The 18198-nt window shown below is 41.6% G+C and overlaps 1 protein-coding gene across 6 annotated transcripts in view; it reads left to right on the forward strand.

Moving 5' to 3' along the window:
• LOC107227967 (carbohydrate-responsive element-binding protein) overlaps nt 1-18198 on the forward strand; it is a 101627-nt gene that overhangs the window by 1163 nt on the left and 82266 nt on the right. For 3 of the 6 annotated variants that reach the window (XR_006903242.1, XR_006903244.1, XM_046733742.1), the window contains exons 4-5: nt 145-308; nt 387-580. The gene's annotated coding sequence lies outside the window, so the exon portion shown is untranslated. Of the gene's footprint in view, nt 1-144; nt 309-386; nt 581-4234; nt 5452-10937; nt 11673-18198 lie in introns of those variants that run through there. The other 3 variants (XR_006903248.1, XR_006903241.1, XM_046733748.1) reach the window with 3 other exon arrangements.

The raw sequence follows: 18198 nt of genomic DNA on the forward strand, positions 1-18198 counted from the left end.
TGAAAAAATTGAACGCCCGATAATAAAACTATATCTAGTCGCTAGGAACGTTAGGCAGAGATTTGTTCCGAGTGGTGTTAGGTATAACCGTAGAATCTTAGGAATCCATGGATTGCAGCATTGAATTCAGTTGCTATGTCGAAGGTAGCCGGCGACCACGAATCCCGAGGAGCCAGCTTGTTGTTATTTTGCCGCGCAGGACCGCCCGCTCAGCCGCCATATAACCAGGAGATCAGGAAGCCGAGGAGCTGCTGCGAGACGCCGGAGACCCCGACGAGGCTTATACCGTCCTGATCGGTTGTGATTAAGTAAGGTTTAATCAGCTTTACAAGCTAAACTTCTTTTGTCAACATGCACGTGCATGATAATCCCAGCTATCTTTCTAGGGTGCTCGTCCCGACGGCTGATTGGCCTCGCTAAGATGCGCGCCTTGCCTAAATTATCGCCCGCCAGCCGACCCGGAATTCCTGCCCTCCTGTCCTCCCGATCGGCACAGGACGCGGAGGCCACGAATCTAGGAGGTTATCGCATCCCGCCTCATGGAATCCTGATTGCGAGATTTACAACGTGTTAGACGCAGGTTAGTCTTCGCGGTAGGAAAAAACGACCCTTTGAGAACTCGGTTGACTCGCATCGACCCAATCTCTGTTTTTGGAACCACTGATATGACATGTTCGTTCGGCGTTGACAAATTCCCTTCTTATCAAACCGCCGAGCGAGAGAGGCGCGAAAGACTGTGTTTGATGAGACGGATTTTAGATAGTCGGCTTCGTGATGTAATAAGTCTTCGTTTATGGTTCGACTACAGCTACGTCGTCACGTATAAACGCGGAACTATTACGTGTTCTGCTCTTTGAGAATTCCAGTTTTTTCATCATCCCAGCAATGCAAGTGTCCTGCTCTAATATTCCAAACCGAGACACAGTGCGAGGAATTTTTCCTGCATTACTCGGATCGTTGTCTTATCAGTTAACGCTGTTGGTAATTAGTGCGATACTAAGACCGACGTATACAGTCTGCAGAGTCTCTTAATTGCCGAGAATGCGGCCGACAGAACGTGCTGAATTTTTCAGTGTTTACGAATGAAGGAAGAACTTCTAGGAAATATTTAATTTTGTTGTTTACGATTCGTGTTGTGGTTAGAACGACGCCCAATCACAGTTAGGTGGAATTATTTTCGAGAGATAAAGTCCCCGGATGTGTATAACTGTACGCGTGACCGTTCCTGGTGCGGTTTAAAATTCAAGCGAACTGTTAGCCGGAAAATGGAGACAAACGAGAGGAAGAGATGATCACACTCGGAAGAAGTATGGCATGATTAACGCGGGTTATCCCAAACAGATTCGAAAGACGGAACCACAGTAAGCTGAGTAGCGTGTAAAAACGTTGACGTCATGATGAAATGCCTAGCAGGCGCGAAGTCATTGCTGTAGTCGGTATTGGGCGTTTCCTTTCTTTTTTATATTTCTCAAAACGCAGACTGAGCGATAATTATTCCACGTCCGTGGTTTAAAATTCGTTAGGCGTTACGAGAGAGGGTAATTTACGAAGATGACTAATTGATGAGAAACAAAGAAACGACACCTGTCACCGGAAAACAGTACCGGAACGTCCGGGACCGAATGGCGAACAAAGTGGGACGATTAATTGAAGGATCGTGCAGTTTGCCCGCAAGCTCAGAGAAGAGAAACTCGGATATATGCCTGAGTGCGATACACGCGAGATACAACATCACCGTTTTCATTACAAAATTATAAATCAGACATTCTCAAGAGATTTGCAATACAGTAGAGAAACAATTCTTAGGTACGGCCTCCAGAGCAACAAAGATAGTCGGCTCGCCCATTAAGGGCCTTCGTAATAACGTAGAGTTGGAGTGCAGCGTAGCTGCACGCATGCCAGATTTTTAAGAGGCTAGGATGATGGCGAAGGCAGAGAGACGCGGAGGTGGTCAAGCCCGAGGGCTACGAAATACCTCGACCCCACCCCCGCGACTCATGGGAACCCCCTCGGGCCCACGAAGCGAACGGGCTGGTCTTCGTCCTCTTCGACGGTCCCGCAACCACGTGGTGCGGCAGGTGGCTGCGGCTGCGGTGAGGACGTCGGCGGGTAATTTGACAGGAATGTGGGAAGAAAAGGCTGCCGAGACCGCGTCGTGATTTTTCTGGTAGAAAATTGGGCGTAGATCGAAATTCTGAATTGTCAAAGTTCAGACTGACCGTTACATCGAATTTCGAAATTCCAAATGGTCAAAACCCTAATTGGTAAAAATTCTAACCGTGCCGACCTTCACATATGAGGTGAAGCGCTTACCGCGTATACGTGTAAAAGGTTGCTGACGTTCGGAGTTACATTCGGAACGTTGAGCTTTCAGGGTTTTGACCATTTGAGAATTTGACTTCGGAATTTAGATCACTCGGGGTTTTGATCATTTGAATTTTTGACCGTTCAGAGTTTTGACCGTTCGAATACTCATCGGTTTTATGACGTGTCTAATCGGATCTTCGAAAATTCTGAATCTAACATTTCGGAATTGATATTCACTATTCAACGATTACATAACCAGTCTGAATTTTAATAAGTTTGGAATTCTTACTCGGAAACGCGAGTTTCAGTTCGATTCATTTATGAGAGAATCGTGGACGTCGTTGACACGAAATTTGCGTTAGGCCATGGAACCTGCAGCTGCGAATTAGCATATGACAGAAGATATGCCTGAGCAGTCCGAAGTGCGCTTTCGCACGGTCTGTGGATCCCGACTCGATCTCAGAAAGTTAGTCGGGGTTCCATGAATCGTCTGTGAAGCCCAACTTCGTTCCTCATTCGCTACTAATTGGAGAGAGGCTAACCGAATTGGGTACCTTATACCTCTTGAAGCATCCTGAGCTTATACCGACTGCCGCGCTAAGAGGTGCAAGAAGGTGGAATAAATCCTTCAAACGAATTTATGTGTCTGTAAATTATTCCTCGCCAAATTGAAGGGACGGGAAGTCAACATTGCAAGAATCGACAATCAATCGGCGGTGTATTCCAGGAAAGAGGCTTCGGGCGGGGTAATTCAACCTCAATTGTTAAAATTCATATGTATTACGCAGTACGTGGTCCGCATTCGAATTTTGATCGAGGATCACGTTGACGTACGTCATGATGTACGGGGTGCGTTGACCGGAACATTGGTGCGATTAAGAACGTGCTCGATGGAGATCAGTCTGGCAATTAGTTCGAAATAGAAACGACGGAATGTCGTGCGATACATTCTGTTTTTGAATAGGAGATAGAGCACGATTGTTCATGCTCTATTGATCACTCCCGATTTGGCTTGTCGCACCTACTCAAACAATGCTATGATTATATATCCACTAGTGTGTTAATTTACTTTCGGGTAGTGACTTCTTGTAAACGTTCCTTTAATCTACTCCTACGCATAGCTACCGTCATACTGAAATATTGATTTGTCAGAATAGTCCAAAGTAGCACATTTCGTGTAAATCCGTTGCTTTGTTATTCTCTATTAGAGAACTAGATCGTTAGGTTGTTAATTACTTATTTTGACAAGCCGAGTCATTGGGCGGAGACGATATTTTCTTCGAAAAAACGAACTCGAAAGGTTTAACATGTAGCAAGTGTTGAGAGATCCTATTTTACTATAGCTTTAATCATTCCTTGTGGGATGATAATTACGAGACATAGCGGTATGACTTCACCTGACAATGAACTTCACAGCACTTCGTTACCCTGTCTTTCTATATACTTTAAATTACACGTAGGTAAAATAATTTCCCGTATGAATCTGGAAACTACTGGTCACGCACAGTTTCACTTCTAAGACAACTAATCGATTGCGCTCCTCCTACGATTAGTCTATTCCCGGCAACACAGCCGGTTCCCATCATCACAATTCCCACTGCAACAACGCTCAAGTATCCTCGAGAGATTCGAGCCGTACATGTTGATTAACAATAAAATAACATGACAGAAATCACCTCGCCTTACTTGCGGGTTGTTTCACGCAACCGTGTGCATGGGCGCAGTAGTAGATTGGAAGCACTGCGCGTGTCTATGGTCATTATCGAGGTCATTATATCGAAGTAAAACCTCCGACAAGGCCTCTGCCGCGGTATAAAAAACTTTGTTTTCCGCTAAAATCTTCCCTGCGTCCCGCATACAAGTTACCGCGTAAATTACAAATTGCATATTGCGTACGAGGTATAATTTTTCTTCAAATCTTGTGTAGTCTGGACTCCGAACACATACACGCGCAGTGTCCGAGTACCAGTCAGCCAGCCAGTCACGATGGCTGGTTCGAGGGCGACGCAGAGGCGGACCAAGTCGCCAGCACGTAGTGCAGGTATGCGGGTGAGAAACACCCGAGGCTACCCCGAGTCCGCCCACGTTTAAGCTGCGCTCCGTCGCAACCCGGCACTTCCAACCAGGTAACGTCCAGGTTGATCCTCGTCCGCATAGCTCCACCTGCCCCGCTGAACTTTCGACGCACGCGATCTTCTCCGCTCGAGTCGACGAAGCCGCCCCCGCGGGCACACGCCGGCGTCACGCAAGCCTCGCTCCTCGTCGTATTTCCCCCGGGCACGCAGTCACCGCACGAGAAGAGTCGAATAGCTACATTACGGACGGTCTGGCTCCTTTGAATTTTCAACCATTCTTGATAATTGACCCTTTATAGAACGAATTAGGAACAAGTTGTATGGTGATTTTCAATCTCCTTGCCCGTTTCTTATCCTTGTGGTAAGCAGTAGCAGCAGCAGCAGCAGCAGCAGCAGCAACTGGCAAAGACAGAATTATCGTCGTAAAATCGCACAGCGGCTCACGCATGCCGTACGGGAGAGTGTAATGATTATTATTCATGCTACATTATAGAGAGACAGTGATTGAAGATATTTCGAAATTCGTTTACCATAAAATATGCGGTTAAATTTGTTTGCCTACAGTGTTGGAGATGTAAACACGGCATCGCGGTTAACTGGCATTCCACCGCATGACTGAGAGTAAAACTAGTGGTTCTGAAATAAAACCACCGAAAATGTGCACAAGAAAATATTTGCTTACCGAACGGGTAGTGTGGATACTAGAAATAGAAAAGTCCTAGTATCAACAGCTCTGGTAGTAGACGCTTAAGTCACAGATTTGAGTGTCACAATAAAAGCATTGTTGTCAATCTCCATCTCGCCCAGTGTCATTCTAATACCCGCGACCATGGAATGCCAAATAGTAACAAAAAGGCGTTGGGGAAGTTCCGGTTGAACGTAGTACAGGATGTCTTTTTCGAATCTCCAGACTTCGTCTTGACCCTCTGGTCTACACCTGGGTCATTAATGATCCGACGACACTTTAAAAGTTACGATCCTGCAAAGGAAATCTTTCGCGCCTTGCTGTCTTCTTTAAATACATATTTGCTGAACGTAAATATAGCATTTGTGTTTCCATATTCTTACTCAGGACATTCTGATTATTCCATTTCACTAATAATATTATAACACCAAATACTCTGAATCAGTTTTACAAGGAATAGAACTTTCGGGTCATAAATTACCGATGGTATACTTCAATAGTGAGGATGGAAAACGGCGACGACCAGAGGGTTAATATCCATTTCTTCATGGATTGGAAAAGAAATCTGTAACCATAACCGCCTATCAGGAGTATAAAATTATAAGGTCAGACTTTGGAAGTGAGGCTAACGAATTTACATTCCGGCCTCAAGGATACAGGTTATTCCTTGCATCGGATGTGTAGCAGCATGCAAGCGCTCGGTAGCACCGGTAGCTGCGCCATAAGTATCGCTAGTCGGTAAGCGACTGCTCGGTTCACAAGCTCAAAGGCGGTAACCGGTAGTATAAATGCATAACAGAATGCAGCGGTACCGTCGCTCGGTGGTAAAATGAAAGGTGGTTCAGTATGCTCTGGAATACATATAAGCCAGGAAGGGATTGAGGGGAACGGTTGAACTCTGCGTCACATGCACCCAGCTGGTTATGGAACTCGAGCTGCATGCCGATCGGATCGGCGGTAGATCGCTGCAGAGGTGGCCCATTATCGAAGCGTGCGAGTCTGCAGGATCGAAGCGGCCGCATGCGGTTGGTTGGGCCCTATGCGGTCCCACGCTCTCGAGGCATTAGAGGATCATCTTTGATCTCCGCCCACCAGGGTCTTACTGCTCCTGGATAGAAATTTTACTTCAGTCACCGACTGACAGTGAGCCTGAGGCATTTGCCGATCTGCGATCGGAGGTCAGTACCACAAAAACTATTAGCCATATAATTTTTCGATTAAACATCATATGTTTAATGGTGAAATGGCGAATATTTCCATGGATTTTTATTGATCTTTTGATCGTTTGTCTGAATACAAACACGACGCTGAAAGTTGTCAGGGTGTAACAGGCATGCATATATGACTATCGTATGCAGCCGGTTCTTTTAGAATCAAATGAACTTTGATAATTTACTGAAAGATTTCTCTTCAAAGACGATATTTCACTGTGTTCAATTGCACAAAATCACACAGAAATCAGTGCGACACATCGCGAAGTGATTCGTAGAAATCGTTCTAATTTTTCCGCTTCGACATTTCATTCGGTATTGCAGACATCACGGAAATATTCTTACTTATTCCATTTAACCATACATATAAGCTTGCTCTCGGTCTAATGTCGGGATTAAAATTTTTCACGGCGGATGGCCGACTATATTGCACAATGAAGAAACAAACGACTAATAATTTTGCTTGCGTATTGTTTTTGCAAAAGTACTGAAACATGTGGGTACAAAAAAAAAAAAAAAAAAAAACTTGCTTTTCAATCGACATGCAGAATCCATCAAACCGTCGGCACAGACCATTTGTTCTATCCACATTTTATTCAGGCGTTCACGGTAGAAGGTTTACAGCTGGAGGTGATAAAGGCGTATTGAGATGGCAAAAAAGGAGCCGATTAACAAAGGTGAAAATTATGCAAAAGGGAGTGGGGCAATTTGCCTCGACAACGACATTCGAGGACCTGTATTTCGGCCGGGATACCGGGTCTTCACGTGCCGTAATATCACAGATAGCAATCTAATCCAAGACATCTGCAACGTTATTACGTATTAATGGTACACTTATATCGGTACCCGGACGTAAAATGCAAAGACGTACGCGGACCGTCGTCGGATGATACTTTCGAGTAAAAGTCACGTTCCGTTTCGCGTCTCGTGCTCTTCTCTTTCTCTCTGCGAAGTAAGAGAGTCCATCCTCGACGGTTATATTCACTGGGCTTGCGATATGATTGTTATTAATTAGACAGTTGGCGAAGCCGCGCGCCAGGTGGAGGTCCTCACCTGCGGCCCACACACCATTTCACCGAACCTGACTTCTTCGGTTCCAACCGGGTATAATAACGCAGCTACTTTGCACCGCACGTCCTCCCCCCCCCCCCTTCACTTGTGCTTGCGCGCGTACCGAATACGGGTCGCCCACATCATCGGTGGCATCTGACCCACATCCGGTACGCGTTTACTATGACCAATAATAGATTGGTAAAAAAGAAAATTCTTCAACCGTGCGCGTGACGTGTATGAATTTACGAGCGCAATCGCAAAGGGTGATAAGAGCAATTTATATTTATCTGGTACGTTCTGAAACACTTGTGCTCGTCATCAGCTTCGGGATTAGGGCAGCATAGATCAAGTTAACCCCTTCGAGGCTCGAGTGTCTTCACCTTGTTTTTATCGGCCTTGGAATCTGGCTACCGCCCTTTAAAACAAAACGATCAAGGCCCGTTAGTGGGTCTCAAGTGAGAAATCCTCGAGACGTAATAGATTGACGTACGAAGGGTTCTCCGTCCGCGTGTCTGTAATAAGCGGTGTTCAAACAAACTTGGTCATTTGTAACTCAATTAGTCATATTTACGTCAAATAGACACGGCGATTCAGTCTGTGTTAATAAGGCATATGCGCGGGCATATTTACGCGATAGGAAAATATCGTTAGAAGTTTCGATGGACAGATGTTTACGATATTCTTCATTTTCATTTGCCTTCGCCCTTTTTGCCTTTTTGTCTCACTAAAGTTTCCCGCGTCCTCCAACCGACTTCGGGTATCTTATATATTGCCGCACCACGCACCACGGTTACTAAAATTTATTAGTTTTAAACGGCGACGTAGCTTGTCTTCGTGCCCCACTAAAATTGCCTAATAAAGATTAACGATAAGTGATAACGAGGAGTCTGTTGCCCTTAGCATGCTGCACGCACCGAAGATTCCGTCAAACGTTACGCCTGCACAGCCGGAACGTTTTTTCACGTCGGAGGTGTTTATTTTCGGGAAGAACTGCAGCGGAGTTTCCCTCTCCTTTTTTTACCCCCTTTTTTCCAGGCTGTGCCTACATTACCTTGGATCCTCGAACTTCTGTAGCGATTTCCGGTCTCCTCGAATCAACCGAGTTTGTGCCGCTGGAACGCGCACTCGGTGCACCTTGAAAGCGGCTCGAGTCAGCCAAGTAAGCGATACCTGGGCATCGGAAATGAAAAGTAACACCTGTACCTGCCGACTCTGGAACCGTGTCGGTAACGCACAATGATATTCTTCACTGCCTGCGTTTTATATGCATATCGTAACACACGCGCCTGTTCATGCATCGGAGATATACTATACCTACACCTGCTGGAAATAATCTTTGAGCAGCATGTAAATTATTGGTTTGAAATTGACATGTTGTTCAAGTTGATTTTCACGCTGATCATCGAAAACGTACAATTTTTTAAACGAGTTCAATTGTGAATTGATAACAGGTAATTTTCAAGGAGGGTGGTTATCATTTCACGTTCGATTTTTAAGTCAACTTTGAATCTGGCTGCTATTTATACGGAAAGATTCGCAAATTATCACAAATGACGTACTGCTGAAAGACGCAATTTTATCTTTATTTTTAAGCTTTGAAATCTGAGAAACGGTTCATAATCGTTCAAGGTATTACATCTTTAGCAGGTAATAGAGTTCTCGATAAGTCTGCACTTTTCACGTCATAAAGTTTTTGTCCGTAAACTGTGATAAAAAATTTTTAAAATGGAAAATAAATAATCCGGTAAACCAAGGTTTGACGTACTCGTAGTTGTTATTTAAACCAAAGATTCCAATATTCTCGCGGTGCTTTTTCTTTTCAAAACGTTTTTCGTGATTTTATCGAATTTCAATACGTCTTTAATTTGTAAATCAGCAAAATGGTTTTGAAGTTATCGTATGAAATATTCTGACAATCGTCGTTTCGAATAAAACTGATTCAAAGAATAATAGCATATACCGTTTGTCGAATGTCAAAGCTTGTAATAAACTTAAAACTGGTATCTTTCATCCATATAATCGTTGATTCTTTGCGAATCTTCTCATGTCAATCGCATTCAAAAATTAAGTGAGAAATGTGTAATTTTTGAACCCGAGTTACATAGTTAAAAATCACCAGATGAAGTTGCCGAGCGTTTGACGCTCTAGTGATGCGAGAAGTCGAGAACAAAGAACCTCATCGAGAGAGTCATCTGCTCAGTATTACTCCAGTTTTCATCTGCACCGTCTGCGTTTATCCGAGATGAGTTGTAACGTTGCATCAGAAATATTCATGTAAGTTTGTCAGCCAATTTTCAAGTCATCGAGTATGGCTATGACAAAAATGAAGAATGAAAATAATTAATGACTGTACAGTAACGACAACTGTAATAAATTTCTTTCGGTGTGTGTGATAGGAACATTGTAATATACAATACGAGGCGTCGGCGATGCATCATAGAATGAGGCAGGTACATCTGTACATGCATGATCAATCGATCTAGACATGCGCCTACACACCTAGGCATAAGAGTATAAGGTACCCTGCACGTTGAAACGTAATGAGGTAGACGGGCGATATGGCGTCGCTAACACCTAATAATAGCTACAAATAACCGATGATTAAACGTACAGGTGTTTATTTCGGAAGGCCATTGATCAAGTCTGACTGCATCAGCCCCGGAACGGCCTAATTTTCCTGCCTTTTTAGTCGTGCTTATCGTTACCGAGTAAGTATAGGTATGTAGTAAGTACCCGTCGCCATGGTGTTACCGGAGAAAGTACCGTAGAGGTGCCTCGTTAAGTACCCACTTCGATTTGTTCGATTTCAGATCGAAGTTTGCAGTGGTGCAAATATCAGATCCACGCGATGCGCGTCGTTCGCATGCATTAACGTTAACTTGTCGCTAATTTTCTGGTTCTAGAGATCGGTATCAATTTTTTTATGGCGTTCCGTGTTCTGACAATTAGCTGCTCTCGTTTCGAGCCAGTTCAAGAACCGGCTGCAGATGAGTATTTGTACCAGCTTGCGAGCAATTGCATTATTCTACTCACGTCGAGATATCGCGTCCGCAGTTTCACTCGTTGGCTTATATCCGTGTGTACGAAGGTCGGTACACCGACACCCAAATATGTAAATACAACGGAACGGCAAGACGTTAAGCTGCCAAGTTCAAAGTCCAGCTCGCTAAATCCAGAATCAAAATATCTACGACGCGTCAGTCTTAACGAGACCATTGTGAATAACACATCGTGTAATTTTCGCGAGTGTATAGAATCAGTTGTCAAGTATGATTTATAAATTTTTAGTGAGTTAAGTGGTAACGAGATATTGTGAAGTGCCTGCGATATGCGACAAATCATTACAATCATCGGAATAATTTTATCCGAAAACGTAATGAATCCGAGACTAACGCTGCGGAGTGAGAATGAAAAACAGAAATCGACAGAAATTTGTAACAAATTTAACTATAAAATGCTACCAAAATTAAGTTGACAAAGCCTTTAGTGCACGAATTTCAATACTCGTGGAATTGATTTGACGCCTGTGACGTCTGATGTCTTCCATTTTCCGTGCATGTAATTAGAGTTATACAGTTAGGTAGACACATACGCGCATTGTATACCGTCGTGCGAGGGGAGCGGGTCACCCTTCGAGTAAAATATAATACTTGTACCCTAATTTCCTGCACGCTGTTAGGTATATCAGATATAGTTTTAACGCGAGACACGCGGTGCGCACGCTGCTCGCGTGCTTACCCAGCTTCCGGTTCCGGCGCGTGCTGCGACCGGGACTTTCCGTCGCTCCAATTCCCTCGGCCGACTCCTTCGAGTTCATTCAGGCCTCTTCCGAGTCGCACCTGACGCGTTTCTCGCCCGCCCCTTCGACGTAGATCTCGAGATAGAGATGTTAATTATTGCGAATTGAGACGGCGCCCCTAGGCTAAACTTATTGACGAATTAATGAGCTGTACTTCACGGCTGCAGTCGAGTAATAATTATTCACCACACTCAAACGTGCGATTTCACCTTGCAAGCCTGCGTGTCCTGCAGCACCGTCGTATATGCATATGCGTTTCTTCTTTTTATTTTCCTTCGTTTTCAGTGTACGTATATTACGGATCCCGATGCTTTCCATAAATTAAAATTAAACGAGCCCCGTTACATCGTCGCGTATTTTTCGTATAATCGTACATCTATGTACGTAAAAATTAAAATAGTTTTTTACATTTTTTTCTCAACTTAACACCGTGAAAGTTTTGTAACACATTCGTGTTGTTACCGATGGTTTTGTGATCTGTACCCGGAGGCGTGAACGATTCAGCTGCCTGCAGTCGCAACGATGTCTTTCGTCCGATGATGGTGAGTGCAATTATTACGCCATGTATCATGTACTTATAGCAACTTCTCAGAGTATCGCTGAGAGCAATATATCATTTTCGCTATTACGGGCTCCAATTATTCTTATATTGTTGCCTGTATGATAAAAAACATGTTTCCAAACACGATATAAGTTACAAACCACTGAACCGATTTATCCAACGTTAAAAACAAGGTTTATTCCATTTATAACCTTTTAGTGAAACTGCATGTATCGAGTAAACGGGTAAACTTTTGTCTCGTTGAAGTTACCGACTACTATATGCATTATTCACGAGGTTGGAAAATTCGGACGTACCTACGTAATTGCATCACCGACGAACTAAGGGTAGAATATAATTTGAACAAAAAGCAACATTGAGCTTATTTTATGCTGTGTTAGATGAGCGATCGGCCGTTTCTTATAAATCCTGTGCATTTTGAGTCCGTTTTCATAATTTGACCGTTATAGAAGGGAAGTCGTCTAATCGTCTAATCGTCGAGATAATTGCGGAATATCGTTCGTTAATTGCATCAAGCATCGTGAACATTCTTGAAGAATATTCCACATGGTCGAAATTCACTCGTCGAGTTAGTTAGCCGAGACATATTGGAGGCATGTTTGTAAAACGTGACAGATGTTACGGATGGACTCCTTGGCGTCTCGGGAAAAGAGAAGAATATAATATAGAGAAAAAAACGTAGCGTCCGACGTGACGGACAACACGTGTTACTTGAGGAAACGAAATTTCGGAAAAACGTAATGCCCGAAAGTTTTGAGTGCGCAACATGCAGGCCATACAAGAACGCTTTGCCCGGTGAAAACCCAAAGGCTGCTGCATATTGCTATAGCTTCAGGAACAGCCAAGTGACAATACAAAGCCCAATAAACGAACCACATGGCCACCGTATGGAGTTTACCACTGGTGTGTATAAACATCTAGACCAAGAAACGCAGGCACACATACATATTTAATAACCTTTGGTGCATCACTCTGCTGACATCTGGTACCCTACGAACCGAATTTAGACGTCGAGGCTTCTCGGCCGAGTGAACGAATGCGCACTTTTCTACTCTTTCTTCCGCTTCTCGTGTTTAGCATCTGAATACCCACGGACAGAAAGAAAGAGAGAAGTAGAGAGACACTTGTTCAATGTGGATGAAGTTTAAGCGGTTCGTGGAACGAATTTTTCTATTTATTTGAAATTTTTCTGTTGTATCTTGATGGATGTTGACGGAATATTGATTCGTCAGAAATTGGAAGTAAAATTTTTCACCGTGAAAAATCGCCGAACAATTGTGAAAAGTACTAATAACGCACAAGCGATTCGACTGTTCGGAATTGGATGATCAGTTTTGTATTCCTGTTCGTAATACGCGATGTGGGAATTAAAATCGGATGTTTAAAACAATGGAAAGTGACAAAACCAAGTCAAGGGATAAGGTGTCCTAAATTTAATCATCAGTTTTGGGTTTTCTCATAATTCTTAATAGTGCGAATTGGCATGCGTGTTGGACGAACGTTTCGGCCGGTTGGCTTGAACATCGGAAACAAATAATTGAGGTGTAAAAATCGTTAATTTTACATCTCGCTAAGGGCAGTTGGCGTTAATCACAATCGTAAATTTTGTCGCGATCAGTAATTTTGTAGTTATTATACCAACGGTTGAAATCAATTTCATCATTTCTTCCACTAGTCAGTTTTTTGTTGGCGAAAAAGAACATTCAATTGGGCTGATCATCGGAGATCTGATGGCCCAAACGCAGCTAGTTTTATTCCTAAATATTATAGCGATTAAATTATAATAGAAGGAATTTAGTTTTTTGATCAATGATAAAACAGCAATTTACGTTCCATGTAATTTGAATTTGGTCGCAAAATTCTGACGATACATGAACGAAAAATGCAGCTACTGATAATGAAATAGTAAATGCATGTTGTACGGGAATTAACTAGCATTCACAAAAAGCGAGAATTTTGCAGTGGAATACTTGTAAAATAAAAGTGTTAAAGAAATGCAGATATTCTCGATAGAACGAATCTATAAATATTTTGATAGAGAATTGCTGAGAATGTGTGAATATAGAAAGTGTTCTTCCTCTTCGAGCACAACTTGTAAGAATGTCTGTAAGTGTGTTTACATTTTGGATTCTTACGCTTCTGATGCGAAGCTCGTAAGACAGTCAATGACCGTCTAATATTGAAATGCGGATATGCATCATCAATATTAATATTAATCACGAGGCATTTTTCTTTGCTGAGAATGTTGAAACAATACTACGAAAATTATGCCATATTACGAGAGTGTTACAGAATCAAAAATTTCGGTGAAACGACTTAAGGGGGTATTCTAGTGTAGAGGCATGAATTTGAGGTGTTTTTTGAAGTGCTATAAACAAAAAACAAAAAATATTTTTACTATCCATTTTTTTATCAGGCGTTTATTATCATTTCACGATTACAAAAAAAAAAAAAAACAAGTCAAAAAATACAAAATTGAAAGTGCTATGAGTTGTTGAAGTGGGGGGTACGAAAAAAATTGCGCGCCAATGTTGTCACGATTGCAAGCATTTTCAAAATCAGAAAAAAAAAAAAAAAGATTATTAATCTACATAAATGCAGCTATCGTACTAACCAAAAAAAAGTCGAAAAAAAATTTTTTTTTGCCAAATTACGGCTGTCCGAAAAAATAATACGTTTTTTTTGACTTTTTTGGACGTTTCTGAATTTTTTAAAAATAGTAAAAATTATTATTTCGTTATAATAATAGTTCGTGCGATAGAGACATGTATTGAGAAGATTCTCACCAAATTTCAAGTAAATCGGTTCAATAGAACTTGAGAAATCATGTCAACCGTTTTGAAAAATGTAGTTTTGAGAAAAACGCGTTTAAAGTATTCGTTCCAGCCGAGCCAGTATTGAAGACGTGTCACTAAAATAGCTATATCTCTGAAAATAATTGAAATTTTGACTTGTCCTTTCAAGGACACATTCTTAAAAGGTTAAGCTTTGAAAATATAAAAAAAAAAAAAATCGATTTTTTCAAATTTCTACACTAGAATACCCCCTTAAGTCAGAAAAAAATGTGTCGAATTTATGACAGCTATTCAAAGAAAAATTGACTGATTATGAGCGGAAAAAGGGATAGTCACATTTTATGATTAGTGTAGTTATTTATACGGTAGACTGCACTAAAATTATGGTACCTCAGGCAACGTCGGAGTTTCACCCTTTAATTCACGCTAGGACACGCTCAGCGTCCCACCTTTTTTTATTTAAGGCTTTTTATTTATCCAACTAATTTTTTTGTAACAATTGCCGAGTTTTTTAGTTTCACACGGTCTTTGAAATATTTTTAAGTGTAAAGATGAAAAAAAGATTATTTATTTATTTATTGCAAAAATAGGATGTGTAAACAAATGGTCAAAATTCGTACGTTTCCATGAAAAAAAGCATTTTCTACTAATCTAACATTATAATCCGAATGCCAATTTTTACACAAACATAATATACACGAAAAATTTTCATACTGTTTTTGTTTTTTTCCCATATTGGATCCACCATTATGAATTTTCGGATTTCGAGTTCGGATTCGTAATCAGCGACCTCAAGAGCCCATGGATTAAAAATTTCAAGTGAATCGTATTTGAGGAAAAATGTACGCATGTACATGCAGCGATTCAGACGAAAACTGAGACAAAAATCTAAGTTGCAAACTTGAATTTTTCTAGCATCTAAGAAAAGGAAAGAACTGCAGCGGAACAGTCGCTCAGGATGCACCGCAACCCCAGCTGGTCTTAGACCACGCAACCGTCTGCACCGTTATATGTATATACATCTCATATGTATATTCCGGGTGTAAATGTTTGTATATACATGAATTCATGGGATGGGATGGCGCGCATTAGTTATACGCACCTGACCCCGTTAACTCGTGTTGCCGGTTTGTGAGCGGAATATTCCCGATAGGAGCCTAAACTAAATAGCTCGCGGATATCACCTGCGCCGGACGCAGCGCCGCGGGAACGTAATTGTTTCTCGAAGGAAATCTTTGATTTATTCCTTTCTCGAATAACCAAGACTGCATGCATGCAGCCGGTGGCGGGAACTGCGCTTGTTAGAACGGGACAGGCCGGCGCGATTAAGTCGCCTTTATCGTCGACATCAAGGTGTGTGCACGCTGCGTGGTTACAAGATCACCTAATGAGCCCCCACTAAACTATAGAAAGTTATCTCTCTGGTGCAATTTGGCTTCATTGTAGAGCACTGTCGCCGATCACGGACAGATGTTCCGTCACTCTTCGTTCGTAGATACGCTTGGGGACAATTAATTTGAGACGGTTAGTTTTTTACACTTGACAGTTATGTTGGCAACACTGAGAGACCTACAGCGCCACAGTCGGCCGAGCGCGAAACAAACTCAATCTCGATAAACATAACATAACCCACGAGCGTCGAATTTAACCTTAGAATAAGTGTCGATCTAACAAGTCATTATCCCCGCGGCATTTTAAGGTTAGATTCGACGGTCGTGGGTTATGTTATGTTTGTTGAGATTGAGTTTGTTTCGCATTCAGCCGACTATGGCGCTGTAGGTCTCTCAGTGTTGCCAACATAACTGTCTAGTGTAAAAAATTAGCCGTCTCAGATTCATTGTACCCAAGTGTACCTGCCGTATACGTGCCTACCTGATACGTGCAGATGCAACGGACGATCATTTTTCAAAAGTGAAGCTGGAACTGGCAGCCACGGTTAGCAGTCCGACCTGTTCGGCTTTTTGAAAATAGAAGAATGCATTTCAGTTTTATCCTCGTAATTCTATAAAAGTAGGTATTGAGTGCTCAAGGTATATGGAAAAATGTGGATTTTTCGACTTCACTACCTTATTCGAATGAACGTTTACCTGCTAATTCTGGCTGACAGCTTTAGCCTCGTTTTTCAAAAACATTCAAGTCTCGATATTTTGTATGGACAAAAAGTCTACTTAAATGTAAACTGCTGAAAAATTGCTAGTCATTCTCGTTCGAGGAGAATGGCAAAATGAAGAATCGTAACTTTTTTCGTAGATGTATTTATTTCGACAGTTTTAATGGTTATACCAATTTGTATAATATTGCGTGTCTAAGGGATTAAGGTCGTCAGCGCCATCTTACGACCATTTGCTGTTGAAAAAGGTAAAAGGGCGTACATTTTTTTTTATCGTATCTAGGCTTAAAACATCAAATACGGTCAGAAACGTTGAAATTGAGTAACAGTTTAATTAAGGAGCCGCGGACCTGGCTTGTAAATATCCATTTTATGACGTCATAAGCACTTACAGCGCTTCTGGACATTCAACGTTCAACAGAGGCCGCTCATTTCATTGGCCAGTTACGTCAGATCCGACCGATAAAATCACTTACAAATCGAGACAGACTTTTTGTGGATCGTGAGAACGGGCTTTTGTCTCCTGAAAATTTCGTTGTCGAATCGTGCCATATTTACGGAAAGATAATCGATGGAATAGGTCACCTCGGATCACGCGTGTGCTTTTATACGTTTGTATCTTCCTATCGAAAGTGAAAAAAGTTCCGAATTCGTAGAAGCGAATATTCAACAAGTCGGTATTTCGATCGGCCGTGCTTGATGTGACGTGATTTTATTTATTTCATCATTATTCATAATAAATATTATCAGCGATCCACGTTAGCAATGACTGAGATACAGACGTAAACTTTTATTCAACCTACGATTCAATAATTTATCTAGTCAGATTCGTACCCCCGTTCCATCACGATTCGACAAAGAAATTTCCTCGCTTCTGAAGTCACCAAATATATATATGACACGCTGGGTCAGCGAATTACGACCTTCTGCTACTGATTCAACCATATAAACCTACATCGATTAATTCCTTAAGTTCGTATATGCCAAAATAATTGTTTTCATTTTTCTCGGCCATACGTATAAATTCATTAATTAAATGCAAATTGTCGTATGTGCTGATAAATATGACTTTTTGGCCCTGATAAAAGTTGTAAAAATTATTTGGTACGGTAATTGCATTTTAGCGTAACCGCCAAAAGTTATTATTGTTATTCTTGTCATTCCGATAATTGACGATTTGGATAATTATTTTAGTAATCCTTGAGCGCTTGCAAAAAAAAAAAAAAAAAAAATTGGCACTTACGACCCTTGTCGTTTTAACTACGAGAATTTTCTTTTTTAAGATTTATGAATTTTCGCAGATTTCGATTCACCTATCGGTTTCAATGGTTTTTAAAGCGTTTGGAAAAAAACAACGGTGGTTACGACCCTGTGTTTTGATATGTTTTTTTTCACGTGTACTCGGTAATGGAAAAAGGTTGTATTTGCCTAACATACGACCGTTTGCTTTTATATTTTGAAATGCTTCATTCCAATTGAATTATATGTTCGGATCATTTTCAAAGCGAATAGTGAAAAAAAAAACAAAAAAATTATACACCCTTTCGTCACTAAAATCGCATTTTTGGTGGTTACGACCTTACGTCGCGATATATAAAGAA

The sequence above is a fragment of the Neodiprion lecontei genome, chromosome 1 (assembly GCF_021901455.1).
Source record: "Neodiprion lecontei isolate iyNeoLeco1 chromosome 1, iyNeoLeco1.1, whole genome shotgun sequence".
Lineage (NCBI taxonomy): Eukaryota > Metazoa > Arthropoda > Insecta > Hymenoptera > Diprionidae > Neodiprion > Neodiprion lecontei.